Source organism: Acomys russatus, chromosome 23, assembly GCF_903995435.1.
Source record: "Acomys russatus chromosome 23, mAcoRus1.1, whole genome shotgun sequence".
In the NCBI taxonomy this organism is placed as follows: Eukaryota; Metazoa; Chordata; class Mammalia; order Rodentia; family Muridae; genus Acomys; species Acomys russatus.
In genome coordinates, this window is record NC_067159.1 from 31159489 (window position 1) to 31177030 (window position 17542).

Consider the following 17542-nt stretch of genomic DNA (forward strand, 5'->3'; position numbering starts at 1 on the left):
ACACCTTTAATCCTATTAAAGGTGGATCTCTGTAAATTCGAATCCAGCCTGGTCTACAAAGTCCAGGAAAGCTAAGGCTATGCAGAGAAACCCTATCTCAAAAAGACAAAAAAGAAAAAAGGAGCTGGGCGTATTGGCACACGCCTTTAATCGCAGCACTTGGGAGGCAGAGGCAGGCGGATCTCTGTAAATTCAAGGCCAGCCTTGTCTACAAAGTGAGTCCAGGACAGCCAAGGCTACACAGAGAAACCCTGTCTCCAAAGAGAGAGAAAGAGAGAGAGAAAAGGAGGAAAGGAAGAAAGAAAATGGAAAAAGGACCTCTAAATCAACATGAGCAAAGCTCCTATGAATGCACAGGGATGGAGCTGCATGCACAGGGTCTGTACTCTGTGCATATATTATGGCTTCCAGTTTAGTGTTTTGGTTTGTTTGTTTGTTTGTTTGTTTTGGTTTTTGGTTTTTCAAGATAGGGTCTCTCTGTACTAGCCTTGGGTGTCCTGGACTCCCTTTTGTAGACTAGGCTGGCCTTGAACTCACAGCAATCCACCTGCCTCTGCCTCCTGATTAAAGGTGTGCGCCACCACACCTGGCCCAGTTTAGTGTTATTATGGGATCACTGAGTGTGCTAATGAGTGGGTCTCTGATTCTTGTGTCTTCTTTTGGCCTCTTATTCTTCTGTTGGCTTGTCTTGCCCAACTTTTATGTGATAGTTTTTGTTTTATCTTATTGTGTTTTATTTTGGTTTTTTTTTAATGAATGAATGTATTGTTTATTTTTAATACAAAACTATGGAGTGTTTAATGAATTTGGATGCCATACTTGTGCAAAGGCCATGCTAATTTTCTCTGCATCATTCCAAATTTAATATATGTGCTGCTGAAGGCAGCATAAGGATATATATCACAAATGTGTGTGTGAGAGAGGTGGGGGTGGAAAGGGAGGGAGGGAGGAAGGGAAGGAAGGATGGAGAGAAGGAGGAAGGGAGACACTGGGCCTCTCCATGTAGTCTTGGCTGGCCTGGAACTTACTATGTAGACCAGGCTGGCCTTGAATTTACAGAGATCTACCTTCTCTGCCTCCAAAGTAATGGAATCAGTGGCATGTGTCATCAAACCTGGCAAGATCTATATTGTTAAGACAAAACATTCTTTTTTTTTTTTTTTCTTTTTTGGTTTTTTGAGACAGGGTCTCTCTATGTTAGCCTTGACTGTCCTAGACTTGCTCTGTGGACCAGACTGGCCTTGAACTCACAGCAATCCGCCTGCCTCTGCCTCCCAAGTACTGGGATTAAAGACATGTGCCCAGCTAAGCCAAAACATTCTAAGTAGTCTTAAAGTATGGTAATGTCTACTTTCCTTAGTAAAATTGTCAAAATACGTGTGTGTGTGTGTGTGTGTGTGTGTGTGTGTGTGTGTGTGTGTTGTTTATAAATGTAAAACTGGCTAAGGATACACATGCATACACATAGGCTTTTGTTTATTTGATTTTAAAAGTTAGGTGTGGCAGTACACATCTATCCATAACCTCAGTCATGAAAATTTGAAATAGATGGATCCTCACTTAAAGGTCAAACCTGGACTACAAAATGAGTACTTGGCTTTATTAAAAGAAAAGAAAAAGAAGGAAGGAAGGAAGGAGAGAAAGACAGGGAGGGAGGAAGAGAAAATATGCTACCTAAACCACACTTCCGGGATTGAATGACAGAACTTGGAAGTTCCAAGGCAGCCTGACTCCTACCCAGCCTCCCGTTGCATGACGTCACTTCCCCCCTGAAGCTCAGTGTTTGTCTACAGCACAGGTTTTGCCTTCTTTAGTGGAACCTGGAGCTATACAGTCACTTACTCAAAATCATCACAGACAGGAAGTCCTCAGTGCAGGGAAGGGAGACCCCTTGAACCTCAGCCCTGAGACGCCTTACTGAGGACAACGCCTTCAAACCTGCTGAGTGGACAGTAGAGACACTCTGTGTTGGTTTCTTTTTAAACTTCAGAGCACAATGATAGCACATATTTTTTTGTTGTTGTTGTTTGGTTTGGTTTTTTGTTTTGTTTTCTTTTCTTTAACTTCTTTTTTTTATTTATTTAATTTTAATTTATGTGTGTTGGTGTGAGGGTGTCACATCTTGGAGTTACAGACAGTTGTGAGCTGCCATACGGGTGCTGGGAATTGAACCCGGATCCTTTCGAAGAGCAAGCGGTGCTCTTAACCACTGAGCCATCGCTCCAGCCCCTGATAGCACATCTTGAACTACAAGGAGAGCACACCTTGATCTACATGGTGCCTTCAGCACCAGAAAGACCATTCCCTCCAAGTGTGCATCATAGATACGGGATGGCAACTCCTGCAGCTGACTATCTGAACACCCACTGGTTATTTCGCATCACCTTATAAAACTCAGCCCTCTGTATTTACCCATGATACCCAAAGGAACATGAAATCTTTAGCCCTCAAGTAACATACATAGAACAAATAACTTTTAAGCATGGAGATTAAGCCAGCGAAGTGACTGACTCACCACAACAAGCAATTCTAGGCCTCTTTCATTATGTGTTTGCAGCCTCCAGCTCTCCCCATGACAAAGGCCACTTCTTTCAACTCAAGTTGAAAGCTAGGAGGAGCCTGTTCTGTCCCAGCAGAAAACTATGGGATGACGTCCAATAGCAGGCCTAGAAGTACATTGTAGAACCAAAGGCTTTATGCTAAGATAGCACAATGGAGCATAATGGTGCTGTGCACCTAGAAATCCTAGCACTAGTGAGACTGAGACAAGAGATTTGCACATAAGTTCGAAGACAACTTGGACTGTATAGCAAATACCAGGCTAGCCAGGACTGTAAGAGACTGTCTCAAAATAATAAATAAATATCTTCTAATTAGTATAGTGAACATTTCTGGAACTCATATTGATATTACTATCTCAGCCCCTGTTGCCTCTTTTCATTTAAGTGTTGTTCTTTAAAGTATAAAACAATTCCATCGCAGTCTAGAACATTGGGAATCTCAGGAAAAGGGGCAGGGGGAGTCACAGATTCTCACACTATAATACACATTTAACTTTTGCATGCAGTATTGTTTACCAATCATTGGGATTTTTTCATGTAAAAATCTTTATTTTATGTGTGTGTGTGTGTGTGTTGTGTTGTGTGCACATGGATGCGCGGGTGCCCCCACCCAGGATCCTACATGCCAAGGCCAGGGGCATCTTCCTCTATCTCTCTCTACTTCATATGTTATATTGTGTTTCTCACTGAACCTGAAACTCAGCCGCAAGCTCCTAGACTCTGTCTCTGATCTGCAGTGCTATGTTCATGGGCACGTGCAGCACACCCAGCTTTTAAAGCACTCTTACCCAGAGAGACAATCCCTGCAGCTCCACCTACGAAATCTTTAGAAGAAGCAGTGCTCCACAGAAACGGCACATTATGCAAAGCTTGCCCCTGCTCAAATACACTTCGCATCCATTAAATACAGAGAAAAGCCCAGGTTTTTTAAAATTGAGATTTGGGGGTAATATTAGGAGACAACCCCCCCTCTCCAAACTTCAATTGAATTATTATCTTTTACTGTTAGCAGGTAATGGGAAAAGAGCCTAGTGCAAATTCTTAAATATAAATGGAGGGAGGAAACACTGTCTGTTCCAGGTCTGAGAGAAGTGATCTCCTCAGCTTCCAGAGGAAAGCAAAGGATACATGAGTGCTCATGTCTGTGAAAGGCTCCTGTGAAATTCACTGCCCGTGTGTATCCTGAAAACACACACACACACACACACACACACACACACACACACACACACACACTGTAGATATAGTCTCTTTTTTCCAGTTTACAGATGATAAAAATTAGGTAGAAAGAACATTCTGAAAATAAAATGAGCACATTCAGGACTAAACCAGGTAGCTAGCTCTCTTTCTGTCCCCCATCCCTGCCTCCTTTCTGTCTCTGTCTCTGTCTCTGTCTCTCTATCTCCATCTCTCTCTGCGTGTGTCTCTGTGTGTGTCTCTCTCCCTCCCTCCCTTTCTCTCTCTGTCTCATCTCTTTCTCTCATTTTTAAAAGTTACCCCACAACCTTTGTTTTCTCAAGTATGAGCCAGTAGTACAATGCTGATCTGCCATTGACCTACAAGTGTTTGCTCAACTCTCGTTCATGAGGTGAAAGGTAACTTAAGTACATCACCTTCCCTGAATTTCTAGACTTGTAGATTTGCCTCCATCCATGTCACAGATCCCTGGGTCTGATTAAGTCCATATCTCTATGTATGGATATGGTGGAATAAGACTACATTGTTCAGAAGTAATAAATATTTCCTTGACTGAATAGGGGTTTATGTGATTTTTTAAAGAGGGTTTTCTTTTTTGAGAATTTCTTTAAACACTGTATTTATTTTGTGTAGTTGCAGAATAAGAGAACCAACTTTCCAGCCCCCATTCTCCCGTTTGCCCATTTGAGTCCCAGGAATCAAATTCATGAGATCGAGCTGGGTGGACGGTGCCTTTCTCCAGTAAACAATCTCACCGGCAGAGTTTCATGTTTAGGAGAAAGGTTTTCAAGCATGAAAATGCCAACTTTGTTGATTAAAAACAAAAGTTCCAGAACACACAAATACGAGTCAGATGGGCACCTGCTTCGGATGCCCTTTATTAGCTCATGGTGCCTCCTGCTCCTCAGGCCCTAGGCCTCTCACAGAGATGAACCCGAGAGCCTCGTGGCCATTTCATGTTCTATTACCTCGGAGTTAGCCTGACTTTGGAGGCTTTGTGTCTCTTGTGGTTTTCATCCTTATCTAAGCAACGAAAAAAAACTTGTTTTGCAATCTGACCTCCAGTAGCCTCTGTGGAAAAGACGACCATGGTAGTGTTATCAGTGGACTCTCAGCAAGGGAGACTTTGTACTGCCATCTGGCCAGGAGAGCTCACACACCATTCCTGTCCTCCAAACAGCTTTCTTTCCCTCTCCACCTCCCATGGGATAGATGTCATCAACAGTGACTCCTCTTCTCTTACCTCATCCTAGACCTTGATTCTGCCAGTGGAGCACTGGTGGGCAGACATAGCCAGAGATAGGAAAGTCAGTGCGTGACTGTCTTTATGTCCTGCCCACCCAGGTAAGACACATCTAGGAGAGGAAACTGAAGATGATGCAGGGAGGCTTCTAGCTCACTACAGAAAGACCCCACTTTTTGGAAGGTGGCGCAGCCCAGCTGTACTCCTGCAGATTCACAAGATCTGCAATCAGTTGTGAGGTGCTGAGATGTCCCAGTTTGATTATATATGATTACACACACACACACACACACACACACACACACACACACACACACACACACGCCATAGCTACCTGGAACATCACCATATGCCACTGTATTCTTGTTCCTACTCAGCAAATGCTCCCCGGAACCAGGGTTGTAAAATGGCAAATATTTATTACCTTATAATGACCATGAATGGGATTTTTCTTTTTTTTTTTTCTGAGGTAGGATCTTACTATGAACCTCAGGTTGGTCTCAAACTTAGCATATAGCCCAGGCCACCCTGGAACTTGCAGTTCTTCTAACTTTGCCTCCAGAGTGCTAGGGTAGCAAGACAAGCGTCACTGTGCCCAGCTGAAAATGTAGAAAAGCCCTGGCTAGGTGTTGCTGGCTCAGAATATGTCATGCGGCTACAGTAGATTATCAGCAGAGGATGTAGTCACCCAACGTGTGAGGAAGGGATCCAGGAAGAAGGCTTACTTCTGGATTGCCAACTCGCAGCCTTACCGCAGGGTACCCCATGTGCCCTGTGAGCAGGGCGCCTCCAGGCTTCCTCACGAGAAATGCTCCAGAGGCCACTCCGGTATTATATTCTCAAGCAAGGTATCTTACTTTCCTCTGAAAAGAGGAACACACATGGCTTGAAGGTCTAGCCTCCAAAACCACGTGCCATCTATCACTCAGCCTTACCGCATTCATTCGATAAGACCAAAGACCCAAGATGTATTCAAAGGCAGGAGAATCCAGGCATCTTCCTAAGGGAGGCTGAGCTGACACCGTGCACAGTCTTTCCTCCAGCACAGAATGCCATCCAGCCATACGGTATATACATCCAGCCACGTACTGTATACATCCCTTTACCAGCATACAAGTATACCACCGCTGCGCACTATCGCTTCTTCTCAAGGCTTCCAAGCTCATCCCTTTCTACCACCACTTCAGACTCCGTAAACGGCCATCTATACCAGGTCTAGGAGCACTTTAGTTGTTGATCTGAAATACAGTCCTTACCCTTGTGAAAACCTGTGCACTAAAAGACCCAGCCGCCCACTCCTATTCCACCCCCTTCACTCAATGGTACGACAACACAGGAGCCAAGGTACAATGGTCTCAGTGTTGCTCAGTGCATGTTGCCATTTTTCTCATGGAGTATCTAGGAAGGAAGTGACTCAGCAGTTAAGAAATATTTGTTGAGGAAGGAAGAGTTGGCTCAGAGGTTAAGGGTTGGCCTGTGGTGGTACACGCCTTTGGTTATAACACTCAGGAGGCAGAGGCAGGCAGATCTATGAATTTGAGGACAGCCTGGTCTACAAAGTGAGTTCTAGGACAGCCAAGGCTACACAGAGAGAAACCATGTCTCAGAAGAGAGACAGGGGGCAGGGGGAGGGAGAGAAAAAGAAAAAGAAAAAGAGCACTGTCTGCCTTCCAGAGATCCTGAATTCAATTCAGAGCAAACACATGGTAGCTCACAACCATCCATGCTGAGATCTGGTGCCCTCTTCTGGTGAGCAGGCCCGCATGCAGGCAGAACATTGTATGCATAATAAAATAAATAAATCTTTTTTTAAAAAAAAAGAATATTTGTTGTTCTTGCAGAAAACCCAGGTTCAAGTCCAGCATGCACCTAGAGGCTTAACCACTGTCTGTAACTCTAGTTTCAGGAACTCCAACATCCCCTTCTGACTTCCATGGGCACCAGGCATGTACATGTAAGCAACACCCATATATTTTTAAGAAAAAAAATGCTTTAAAACAGAAAGGAAAGAATTTTTAATTTACAAAGCCAAGAAAAAGAAAAAAAACTTCCTGAAGAAAAGAAAAAGAGAGACAGGGGGAGAGAGAGACAGAGAGAGAGAGAAATGAATAATCAAATGGCTTCAAACCCGAGTGGCTCATGGTGTCTGTTAGTCAGGGTTCTCTGAGGAACAGAAGCACTCGGTGCCTAGGCAGTTGAAGAACTCCCACAATGGCATTGCCCAGTAGGGAGTTGGGGGCTGACAAGCAGTCCACAAGGTTGGCACCTTAGCAGTCCCAATCTGGCCCCGAGGTCCAGAAGTTTCCTGAAGAGCTCCGGACCCCTAGTCTGTGCCAAAAGCTTGGAGGTGCTGCTTCTGACGCCAGCAAAGGAAGGAATCGGCAGCAAACAACAGGATAGGTTACCTCAGTGGCAGTTCTCCGTGATCCTGTGATCCAGGCTGATCCCAGAAGGCACAGGCCACAGCTGGGAAGGGTCTTCTCACATCAACGAAGACAGTCGGGACCCCGATTAAGGTACAGATCCCTATTTAAATGATTCTAATTTGTGGCAAAGTGGCATTAAAACATAATAGTGTCAAACACGGGCTGGAGAGATGGCTCAGTGGTTAAGGCACCAGCTGCTCTTCCAGAGGTCATGAGTTCAATTCCCAGCAGCCACATGGTGGCTCACAACCATCTGTAATGTGATCTGATGCCCTCTTGTGACCTGCAGGTGTACATTCAGGCAGAGCACTGTATACATAATAATAAGTAAATAAAATCTTTAAAAAAAAAAAATAGTGTCAAACACCCATAGTCTCAGAATTTGGAAGGCTGAGGCAGAAAGTTTGTAAGTTTAAACTCACCATGTGGGCTATGTACAGACCCTATCTCAAATAATGGTGGTGGTGGTGATGACAGTGATGGTGATGACAGTGATGGTGATGACAGTGATGGTGATGATGATGATGATGATTTACAAAAGACCATCTGCATGAACAGCTGTGAGCTAAAAGCTATTTATTTCTGCTTCCCTGATAGTATTATCCAAACAAAGTTTTTAGAGTACACAGTCTCTAGCTGGAATTCTGCCAAAGTCAAAACTACCCATAAACCAGGTGAATGTCTAAGGACCTGCATTTTTTATTTTATTTTATTTTATTGTCTTGTCGGTTGTTTTGTTTTGTTTTGTTGCAAGACAGGGTTTCTCTGTGTAGCCTTGGTTGTCCTGGATTTGCTTTGTAGACCAGGCTGGCCTCGAACTCACAGAGATTCTGCCTGCCTCTGCTTCCCGAGTGCTGGGATTATAAGCGTGCATCTGGCTTGGATCACCACTTTCAGTCATATAAAAAGTTGTACCAGCCCTTTTACCCCCTTTCTGTCTTCCTCTGTCTCAATCTCTCTCTCTCTGGAGTACCCCTCCCACTTTTTCTCCCCCCCCCCCCATGCTTATTTAATAAACTCACAACATAATAAAAATTAAAAAAAAAAAATAAAAATAAAAAGTTGTACCACTGAACATTTACCCTCAATGCAAAAAAAAAAAAAAAAGAAAGAAAGAAAGAAAAATGCTATGCAAACAGAAATGAATCAGAGGCCCTTTTGAACACTGAATTTTGTTATATAAATGCTTTGTTTACCTGTGGTGACAAAAACACAGAATAGTATATATATTTAAATGGCTTCAGTTTTCTGAGCACATTAGTCCTTCAAAGCACTGCATACAATGTTGTGTACTTTCATAATACATGTCTTACTAAGCCAAGCATATCCATAGTAAAAATAGCATCTGTGTAAGCCCCAAACGTGAGGCAGTTTGTTTATTTTTCCACTGCTTTCAAGTTTCTGTTCTTCCCTATGAATAGCACTTTTAATTTTGTTTTGTTTTGTTTTATTTTCATTTTGAGATAGGATCTCACTATATTACTTTTGCAGGCCTGGAACTGTGTACACCAGCCTGGCCTTGGGCATGTAGCAAGCCTGGTGCCTCTGCCTCCCAAGTACTGGGATCGTAAGTACGTGCTATCACGCCTGGCTTGCAGCCTGGCTTTTACATTTGTTTCGAGATAACTAATGAAATCTGAAATCAGCCTAAAGGAATGATGTTTGCAGCACATGGTGGAAAGGGGTGTCTAATACTGAAGAGATAAGGATTTCCTTTATAAATATGAACGCTCTCTCTTCACACAGCCCACAGTTTTACAGTTTCCATTTTAACTAAATCTCAGTTTTAATCTATGTTACATTCCCTCTCATCCATCTGTCCATCCATCCATCTACCTTCCCACCCAACCAACCAATGGTCTCCATCCTAGGTAAGTATCCCTTCAAGAAGCCAGCTTTCAGACTGGACATGGTGGCACACGCCTTTAATCCCAGCACTGGGGAAGCAGAGGCAGGCGGATCGCTGTAAGTTTGAAGCCAGCCTGGTCTACAAAGCAAGTCTAGGATAGCCAAGGCTACACAGAGAAACCCTGTCTCAAAAAACCAAAAAGAAAAAGAGCTAGGTGTGATGGCACATGCCTTTAATCCCAGCACTCAGGAGGCAGAGGCAGGAGGATCGCTGTGAGTTTGAGGCCAGCCTAGTCTACACAGAGAGTCTAGGATAGCCAAGGCTACACAGAGAAACCCTGTCTCAACCGCCCCTCCAAAAGACAGCATTCAGTGAAGCTTTTCTTTATAATTCATTCTGATATTTTCTGCTTGCTTTCTGTCTTTGTTGGGGTTTCCATTGCTGTGAACAGACACCACCATGACCGCGGCAACTCTTATAAAGGAAAGCATTTAACTGAGGCTGCCCTACAATTCAGAGGGGCTAGTCCATTGTCACCATAGTGGGAAATATGGTGTTGAGCAGTCAGACACGCGGCTGGAGGAGGAGTTGAGAGTGGAGAGTTCTCCATCTTGATCCACAGGCAGCAGAAGGAGTCTGTACATGTCTACCGGGTGTTACTTGGCATATATGAGAGCTCCAAGCCTGTCCCCAGAGTGACACACTTCCTCCAATAAGGCAAACACCTCCTAATAGTGCCTATGGGCCACGCAGTCAAAGTCGTAAGTCTATGGGGCCATTCTCACTCGAACCAACACACTTTCTTTGTTCCTCTTAGTTTTGAGGCAGGGTCTTACTCTAGCTGTCTGACCTAAAATTCACCATGTGGACAAGGGAAGGCTCTAAGTTATAGGCCTCTTCCTGCCTCTGCCTCTTTAATGCTGGGCTACAGGTGTGCATCACCACCCTGGGTTTCTGTCAAGTGTTTCTTCTGTTAACAGAATATTACCAAGGTGGATGAGTTTAGATAAACCATCATACTGTTTTGCTTTGTTCTGTTTCATGTTTACTGTCTTCTTTCGGAGCATTTGAATGTTTCCAAATTCCACTGTTCCAAGCCAAGTGTGGTGGTACATGCCTTTTATCCCAGCACTACGGAGGCAGAGGCAGGTGGCTCTCTGTGAGTTCCAGGCAAGCCGCTCTACGTGGTGTGTTCTGGGATAGTCAAGGTATTACATGGAGAAACTTCATCTCAAAAAACCAAAATCAACCAGCCAAACAAGCAAAACAAATTCTGTCGTTCCATCTGTGGACTTTTAAAACTATCTCCACATTAATTTTCAATGGCCTGATGAAGATTGCATGTATCACCCTTATCAACTCTCCTTAATTATTTTTTGCACTGTACTAGGGAGCAGCTGTTACACCACTTAACATAAATGTATAACCCAGCCAGACCCACTGGCACATGCCTATATTCCCCGCATTCCTGAGGCAGAAGCAGGTGGATCTCTCTAAGTCTGAGGGCAGCCTGGTCTACAAAGAGAATCTAGAACAGCCAAAGCTACACAGAGAAACCCTGTCTTGAAAAACCAAAGAGAAAGAGAGAGAGAGAAGCCTTACCACCACACAGAAACAACGTTAACTACCTTCGTCCTTCACTCCACAGGTGTAAAGCTGTTACATGTAAGATGCCATACACATGTATTCTAAACTGAGCACAGTAGTGTTGCATTCTTTGGATTAACCAGCTACCTACAGTTCATGCTGGCTTCGGTATTTATGATTTCCTTGTTTTCTCATGAAACAATGGAAACAAGCAGCAGAGGGAAGCAGATCCAGCACTCAAAAGTCATTAAAGTCTATAGTTTTGTTCTGTTTCATTTCGTTTTCTACTCTGACATGCACATGGAAATGGTTCTAGCCTCAGCCTTGCTCCTTCTCAGACATGCCATGGCAGCTATATTTCCAGACTAATGCCCTTAGATGAGCAAATGTCCAGGGCCTTCCTGCAATGCTTCCCAAACAGCACCTGGGCAGGACCCATAACTGTGTCATTAAAAAAAAAAAAACAAAAAAACAAAAAAAAACCCACAAAAAAACAAAAAACCCAAATCAGCTGGGTGTGGTGGTACATACCTTTAATCCTAGCACTTGGGAGGCAGAGGCAGGCAGATCGCTGTGAGATCGAGGCCAGTCTGGTCTACAAAGGGAGTCCAGGACAGCCAAGGCTATTACACAGAGAACTTGAAAAACCAAAAAAAGAAAAAAGAAAAAAAAAAAAAAAGAAAAGAAAGAAAGAAAGCCGGAAGCTTCCCTGGCATTTTGTAGTTTCATCGTCTATCACAGAAGACTCATCATAAAGAAAGAGGACAAGAAATAATCATTTTACTGGAACCCAAACAGCCGCTGCCGTGTGCCCTTTAACTTCTGTCTATCTGAAGACGCTAAGTATGCAGTAGCTAAAAGAACTGGATGCTTAGTTTAGAGCTGAGGACTATAAAGTGCCAAGCTTGAATGCACACAGGAAAGAATGTTGGGAAGTTTTTCATCAGTCAGCTTAAACTGTCTGACATAATTCTAGAATAACTGTCTTCCACATTACATCTGCCAAGTGCTCAAAAACCCAACAGTCTGGATTTAAACTTCAGTTTCAAGTCACACTGATGCTTAAAATGGCCTCCTGCCTGTCCCGGCAGGATGGTTAGCACGGTGGTTCTGCACTCAGCTGTAAGTTCAATCAGATACAATCCCATACTAATTACCAGTTCCAAGCCCAGCCATACCTAAACTGATCGGTTCCCAGCATCTGAACATAAATCTGGCTAAGGCTATCCCCCATTCCACCTGGTTCCCGTTTTCAGGACAACAGAGGAAGGGTGGTTCATCATAAGGAAACTAATTACTAATGTGATACTTTGTATAACTTTCTTTTCTTCTCTATCTTTGTCTGTCTGTCTGTCTGTTTATTTGAGACGTGGTTTTTCTGTGTGGCTATGGCTGTCCTGGTCTCCCTTTGTAGACCTGGCTGGCCTCAAAGTCATAGAAATCCACCTGCCTCTGCCTCCCCAAGTGCTGGTGGTTACAGGCGTAGGCCATCAGGCCCAGCATCTTGTGTAGCGTCCATCATATCATCTGTGATATCAGAGGCTTCCCATACACTCTCAAATTACTTGGGCCAAAGCCAAGGCCAACCAAGGCCACATTTGAACCTTTACTCTGGACAAGATCTCACTTTGGAGCCCTAACTGGCCTGAAGCTCACTATGTAAAAACAGTCTGGCTTCCTGGACTACAAAGCGAATCTAGGACAGCCAAGGCTACACAGAGAAACCCTGTCTCGAAAAACAAAACAAAACAAAACAAAAACAGGCTGGCTTCAAACTCACAGAGACCCACCTACCTCTGCCTCCCAGGGAGTGGGATTAAAGGTATATGCCATCATGACCAGCTTGCTATGAAGTATTTTTAATACATAGCAAATTAGCTGGATCTTGGAACAATCAGGAAATTGTTAAGATTATTACCGGTAAATTTCAAATATTCTTTCTGGTACTGCTTAAGCTCAAATTAAGAGATGAAGTGTGCTGAACCATGCTGCTTAACCTACATTCCAAGAGGCCACATGGTAACTCACAGCCATCTGTAACTCCAGTGCTAGGGGGCTGGACATTGTCTTCTACTTTCCAATGACAACAAGCATGCCCCTGCATTGTGTGCACAAACATACATGCAGGCAAAACACCCATACACATAAAATTTAAATAAGAGAGAGAGAGAGAATGTACTCTTATAATCCCAGTAACTCTTGAGACTGAGGCAGAAGGATGATAAGTTTGAGACTAACTGGAAGTACAGAACAAAACCCTGTCTCCAAAAAATAAGCAAAGGCAAAGAAAGAAAGGAGAAAGGAATCTCAGCTCAAGCCATCAGAATTAGCCAACAAACTAAGACAACCTAGCCTCCTGCTGGCACTTAACCTCTGGAGTGCCCTAACTACTGTTTGTTCAAAGAGATTGTCTAAGGTTGCATTGTACCTTTTTTTTACCTTTTGAACACAAACCACATCCAACTTAGTTCTCATCAGACCACTTGGGAGCTTTCAAGCAGAAGGAAACTGAATACAAGAAAGCAAGGCTTAACAGTTCCCGTATAGCTAAAGCAGCAAGCTCTGTACCACACATTCAGGGGTGCTGGTTCCTGGAACATTACAGAATGTATCTGCTGAAGGAGCTGCCTCTGAGGTTATTACTAGAAGGATCAGAGCAGATCTTACCACTACAGCTGGGTAAAAGCTCATCACTGCCTCTGCCACATCTGTATTTTAACATCCAGAAAGCAAAGAAAACTATAGAAAACAGATGCAGAAAAGCCTGCAAGCAAAGAGCCAAAGGGCCATCAACTTCCTCCAAACACACCAGGGCTACACCTAATAGATAGAGCCTACTTTGTGAATGGATTCAAGATGCAGAGGACGGTGGTCAGCCCTACTCCCAACTTTCTACCCTCACCTTTATATAAAGGCACTGAGTCTACAAGGAGCCTGCAAGAAGCAGCACAGGCCATTCTTCCCAATGCCCATCAAAGATGCTGCATCATGGCACATCGTCTAGAAATACAGTAGACTATATTTTGTACCTTCTAAAATTACTCAGTGCCAGAAAAACATGATGGAAGGTGGTGGCGTCGCTTGGGAAATTATTTTTAGCAAATCTATTCCATTGAAAGCAAGAGAGAGATGCAACTCACGTTACCTGGAAACTGTGAATATCAATGAGGTGATTAAGCGTAGTTTCCAGTCATTCATGAACTGTGGTTAAGGATTGTCCAATTTCCAACTGTTTAATATTACAGAGAAAGAAAGAAAGGAATCTGGCAGGTGAAATGCTCATTTGGACCTAAATATAGAGATTTTGATACCTATGTGTTCTAGTTTGCTTTCTGTTGCTCTGATAATCAACATGATTTGGGTCCTGCAGGTCTGGATCCCTGCAAGCAGGCAGGTTTGCATCTGAAGGCCCCTAATCACCCCCTCAACCCCCCACACCCTCACCCTGCACAGCACACAGATGGGGAGACAGGAGACAGGGAGAGAGCATGCTTGGTGAGTGTTTCCCCAGTGGTCGGCTACCCTTTGCCCTGATGGAGCTGGTGACTCTGAGCTTTGGCTAGTGGCTAGGAGCCCTGGGAGTCTCAGGAGCCCTTCCCAGAATGGCAAGTCTCAGACAGTCATATGAAGTGAGGACTCTAAGGCAACTTTACTTGTGAATTAGGGGCTTATAAACCCTGGGGAGTGAGGAGGAACATGTCTGATTGGCTAGGGCTGAAGGAGCCAGGAGACCTCATCTGCATACTGTGGTACTGTAACTCCATAACATGGTGCCTTTACCACAGGAAGGAAGACAGTACTTAATTGTCCTGTGTGTGAGAGGATAGCCAGGGTACAATTAGAGGTCCCTGTGCTTGTTACTAGGCCTGTATTTTCTATGTGACATCCCTTACAAAATTTGAGTCACCAAATCAGGTAGGGTGAGAGGCCCTGCCAAGAAACGGAGTCTAGTCTTCATAGTTCGAACATAGTACCAGAGATCCAGAGAGGACCAGACTTCCACTCTAATCAACAGAGTCCCACGTTTGTTTACCGGTTACAGCCCATCAACCGTAGTCAAGGCAGGAACTCAAGACAGGAACTCCAAAGCCAGAACTGAAGGAGACGCCATGGAGGAGTGCTCCTACTGGCTTGCTCTCCATAGCTCATTCCTGCTTATTTTTCATACGACCTAGAAACACCCGCCCAAGGGTGGCACCTCCTGGACAACTGGACAACTCCCACATCAGTCATTAATCTAGAAAATGCCACAGACTGCGGGCCAACCTTATGGAAACATTGTCTCAGTTTGAAGTTTCTTCTCCCCAGGTACGCCAATGTAAAGTTGACCAAAAAAACCTAGCAGTACACTATGCCTCCCCTAAACTCATTCACACTCTCCAATGAAACACTGAAAATCCAGGAAGTACCCTGAGACCTGAGTCGTACAAGAATCTGAAATTTCTACAAACATTAAACAAAGTACTCCAGTACAGAAAACATATACATATTAATTTCTATGGCAAACAAACCAACCAACAAACAAATGTCCTCACAGATATAACTGGGTACAGGGCCTTGAGGTGGAAAGATTATCCTAGCTCATCTGTGTGTTCCTTGATCACAATCTCATGGTGTATTTATTGCAGAAAAGACTAAGAGATTTAACCTGGAAACAGGATGGGAAGAAAGGGAAAGGGCAGCAGCCCTTGAAAAGGCTGATGACGTCATTCCCCAGTGGCGTACAGGCAAAGTTTTACAAGTCAAGACCCACAGAGCAGAATTTAAATGTCACTTTTAAGCCTAGTAATGGTGGTGACACATTTATATTTTAAAAAATGGTCTCTCTGTAGCCAGGCTGTCTTTCAACTCTTTTTGTTGTTGCTGTTGTTTTATTAATTTATTCAGATTATATCTAAATTGTTATCCCTTCACTTTTATCTTCCCATTCCTCCCTCCCTCCCTCTTTCACCCTTTCCCCCTCCCCTAGGTCTGTGACAGAAGGGGACCTTTTTGACCACCATAAAGTCACAACCTAACAAGGTTGAGCAAATTTTCTTGTTGTGTGCTGGAGCATCTTCTGGGTATATTCCAAGGAGTGGAATAGCTGGGTCTTGAGGAAGCCCTATTCCCATTTTTCTGAGATAGCACCAGATAGATTTCCAAAGTGGCTGTACTAGTTTGCATTCCCACCAGCAATGAAGGAGTGTTCCTCTCTCCCCACATCCTCGCCAGCATGTGGTGTCGCTTGAATTATTGATCTTAGCCATTCTGATGGGTGTAAAATGGAATCTCAGAGTTGTTTTGATTTGCATTTCCCTGATGACTAAGGAGGTTGAGCATTTCTTTAAGTGTTTCTCAGCCATTTGATACTCCTCTGTTGAGAATTCTCTGTTTAGTTCCAAGCCCCATTTCTCAATTGGGTTATTCGGTTTGGTGGTGTTTAATTTCTTGAGTTCTTTATATATTTTGGATATTAGACCTTTGTCAGATGTAGGGTTGGTGAAGATTTTTTTCCCAGTCTGTAGGCTGTCGCTTTGTTCTCTTGACAGTGTCTCCTGCCTTTGGCCTTGAACTCTTGGAGATCCTTCTGCCTCAGTCTTCCAAGTGCTGGGATAGTAGGCCTACACTATCACATCTTGTTCCATTTCAAAACCTCCTAAGTGACTAATTGAACACCTTTGGCTAAAACAAATTAATCTTTAATAAGACTATTAATATCCATGAACTTCCAAGTTGGCTTGTCACTAAGTCCTCTGGTCAGTCATGACTGACTGCCTTGGACGCTAAGGACTTTCTGCACTGAAACAACCCACTGAGTCTGATTTGGGCTGGCCCTACTCTCACGGATGTGGGACTATGCCCTGGAGTATGCTCACTTACCAAGGGTCATGTCCTTAAAGACAACTGACTGTCCTTACCCCAGGAGCCATTAAGTAGCATTAGCTGCTCAGTTGCAGTGAAGGCTTGAGAGCCTGTCTCCCTCATGGGAGAACATTGACTGGCTTGATCTTGTGTTGCTCTAGCATAGGCAAACACAGCTACTATGAGTTCATGAGTACCCAGTCCCGCCCCATCCAGAAGGCACTGTTTCAATCCACTCCTCTCCACCCTCTGCCTCTTCCAGGCTGCCCCCTCTTCTGAGATGGTCTCTGACCCTTGGGGTAGGGGCTGGAATTGATCTGACTGTCCCATTTATGGATAAGCACTACACTTATTCTCTGTGTTTAAACTGACGTTGAGTCTTGGTGTTAAAGCACTTTCCACTGAACAAAGTTCTCAGATGGGGTCTGAGCCGTCATCAAGCGCTATAGATGTGGAGAGCCTCTCTTCTGCCTGCTGCTCTCTAATGCCGAGGCTTTTCATTATCTTCATTCCTTTCATCTCATTTGTTGGTGTTTTTAGCTCTGAGATTTCTGTTTGGTTAATTTCTCTCTTTTTATATTGGTTCAATTTCTCATCTGTGGTTCATAAATGAATTGTATGATTTCACTGATGTCTCAAAATATTTATGTTGAACTGTTCCTTTAGACAACTCATCAGTTTTCCTTTCTTTGAAATCCCTTGCCAGTGAGTAACGTGCACCTGTAGAGATGAATTGTCTTGCCGGGCATGGTGGCCCATGCCTTTAATTCCAGCACTTGGGAGGCAGAGACAGGCAGATCACTGGTCTACAAAGCGAGTCCAGGACAGTCAGGGT

At 43.9% G+C, this 17542-nt stretch overlaps 1 non-coding gene across 1 annotated transcript; it reads right to left on the reverse strand.

Annotated features, from left to right (window-relative positions):
* Positions 1-782: 782 nt before the first annotated feature.
* On the reverse strand, positions 783-887 carry LOC127206773 (U6 spliceosomal RNA). The gene has a single exon (XR_007832867.1). It is a non-coding gene; the product is annotated as a U6 spliceosomal RNA (small nuclear RNA).
* Between the last annotated feature and the right edge of the window lie 16655 nt (positions 888-17542).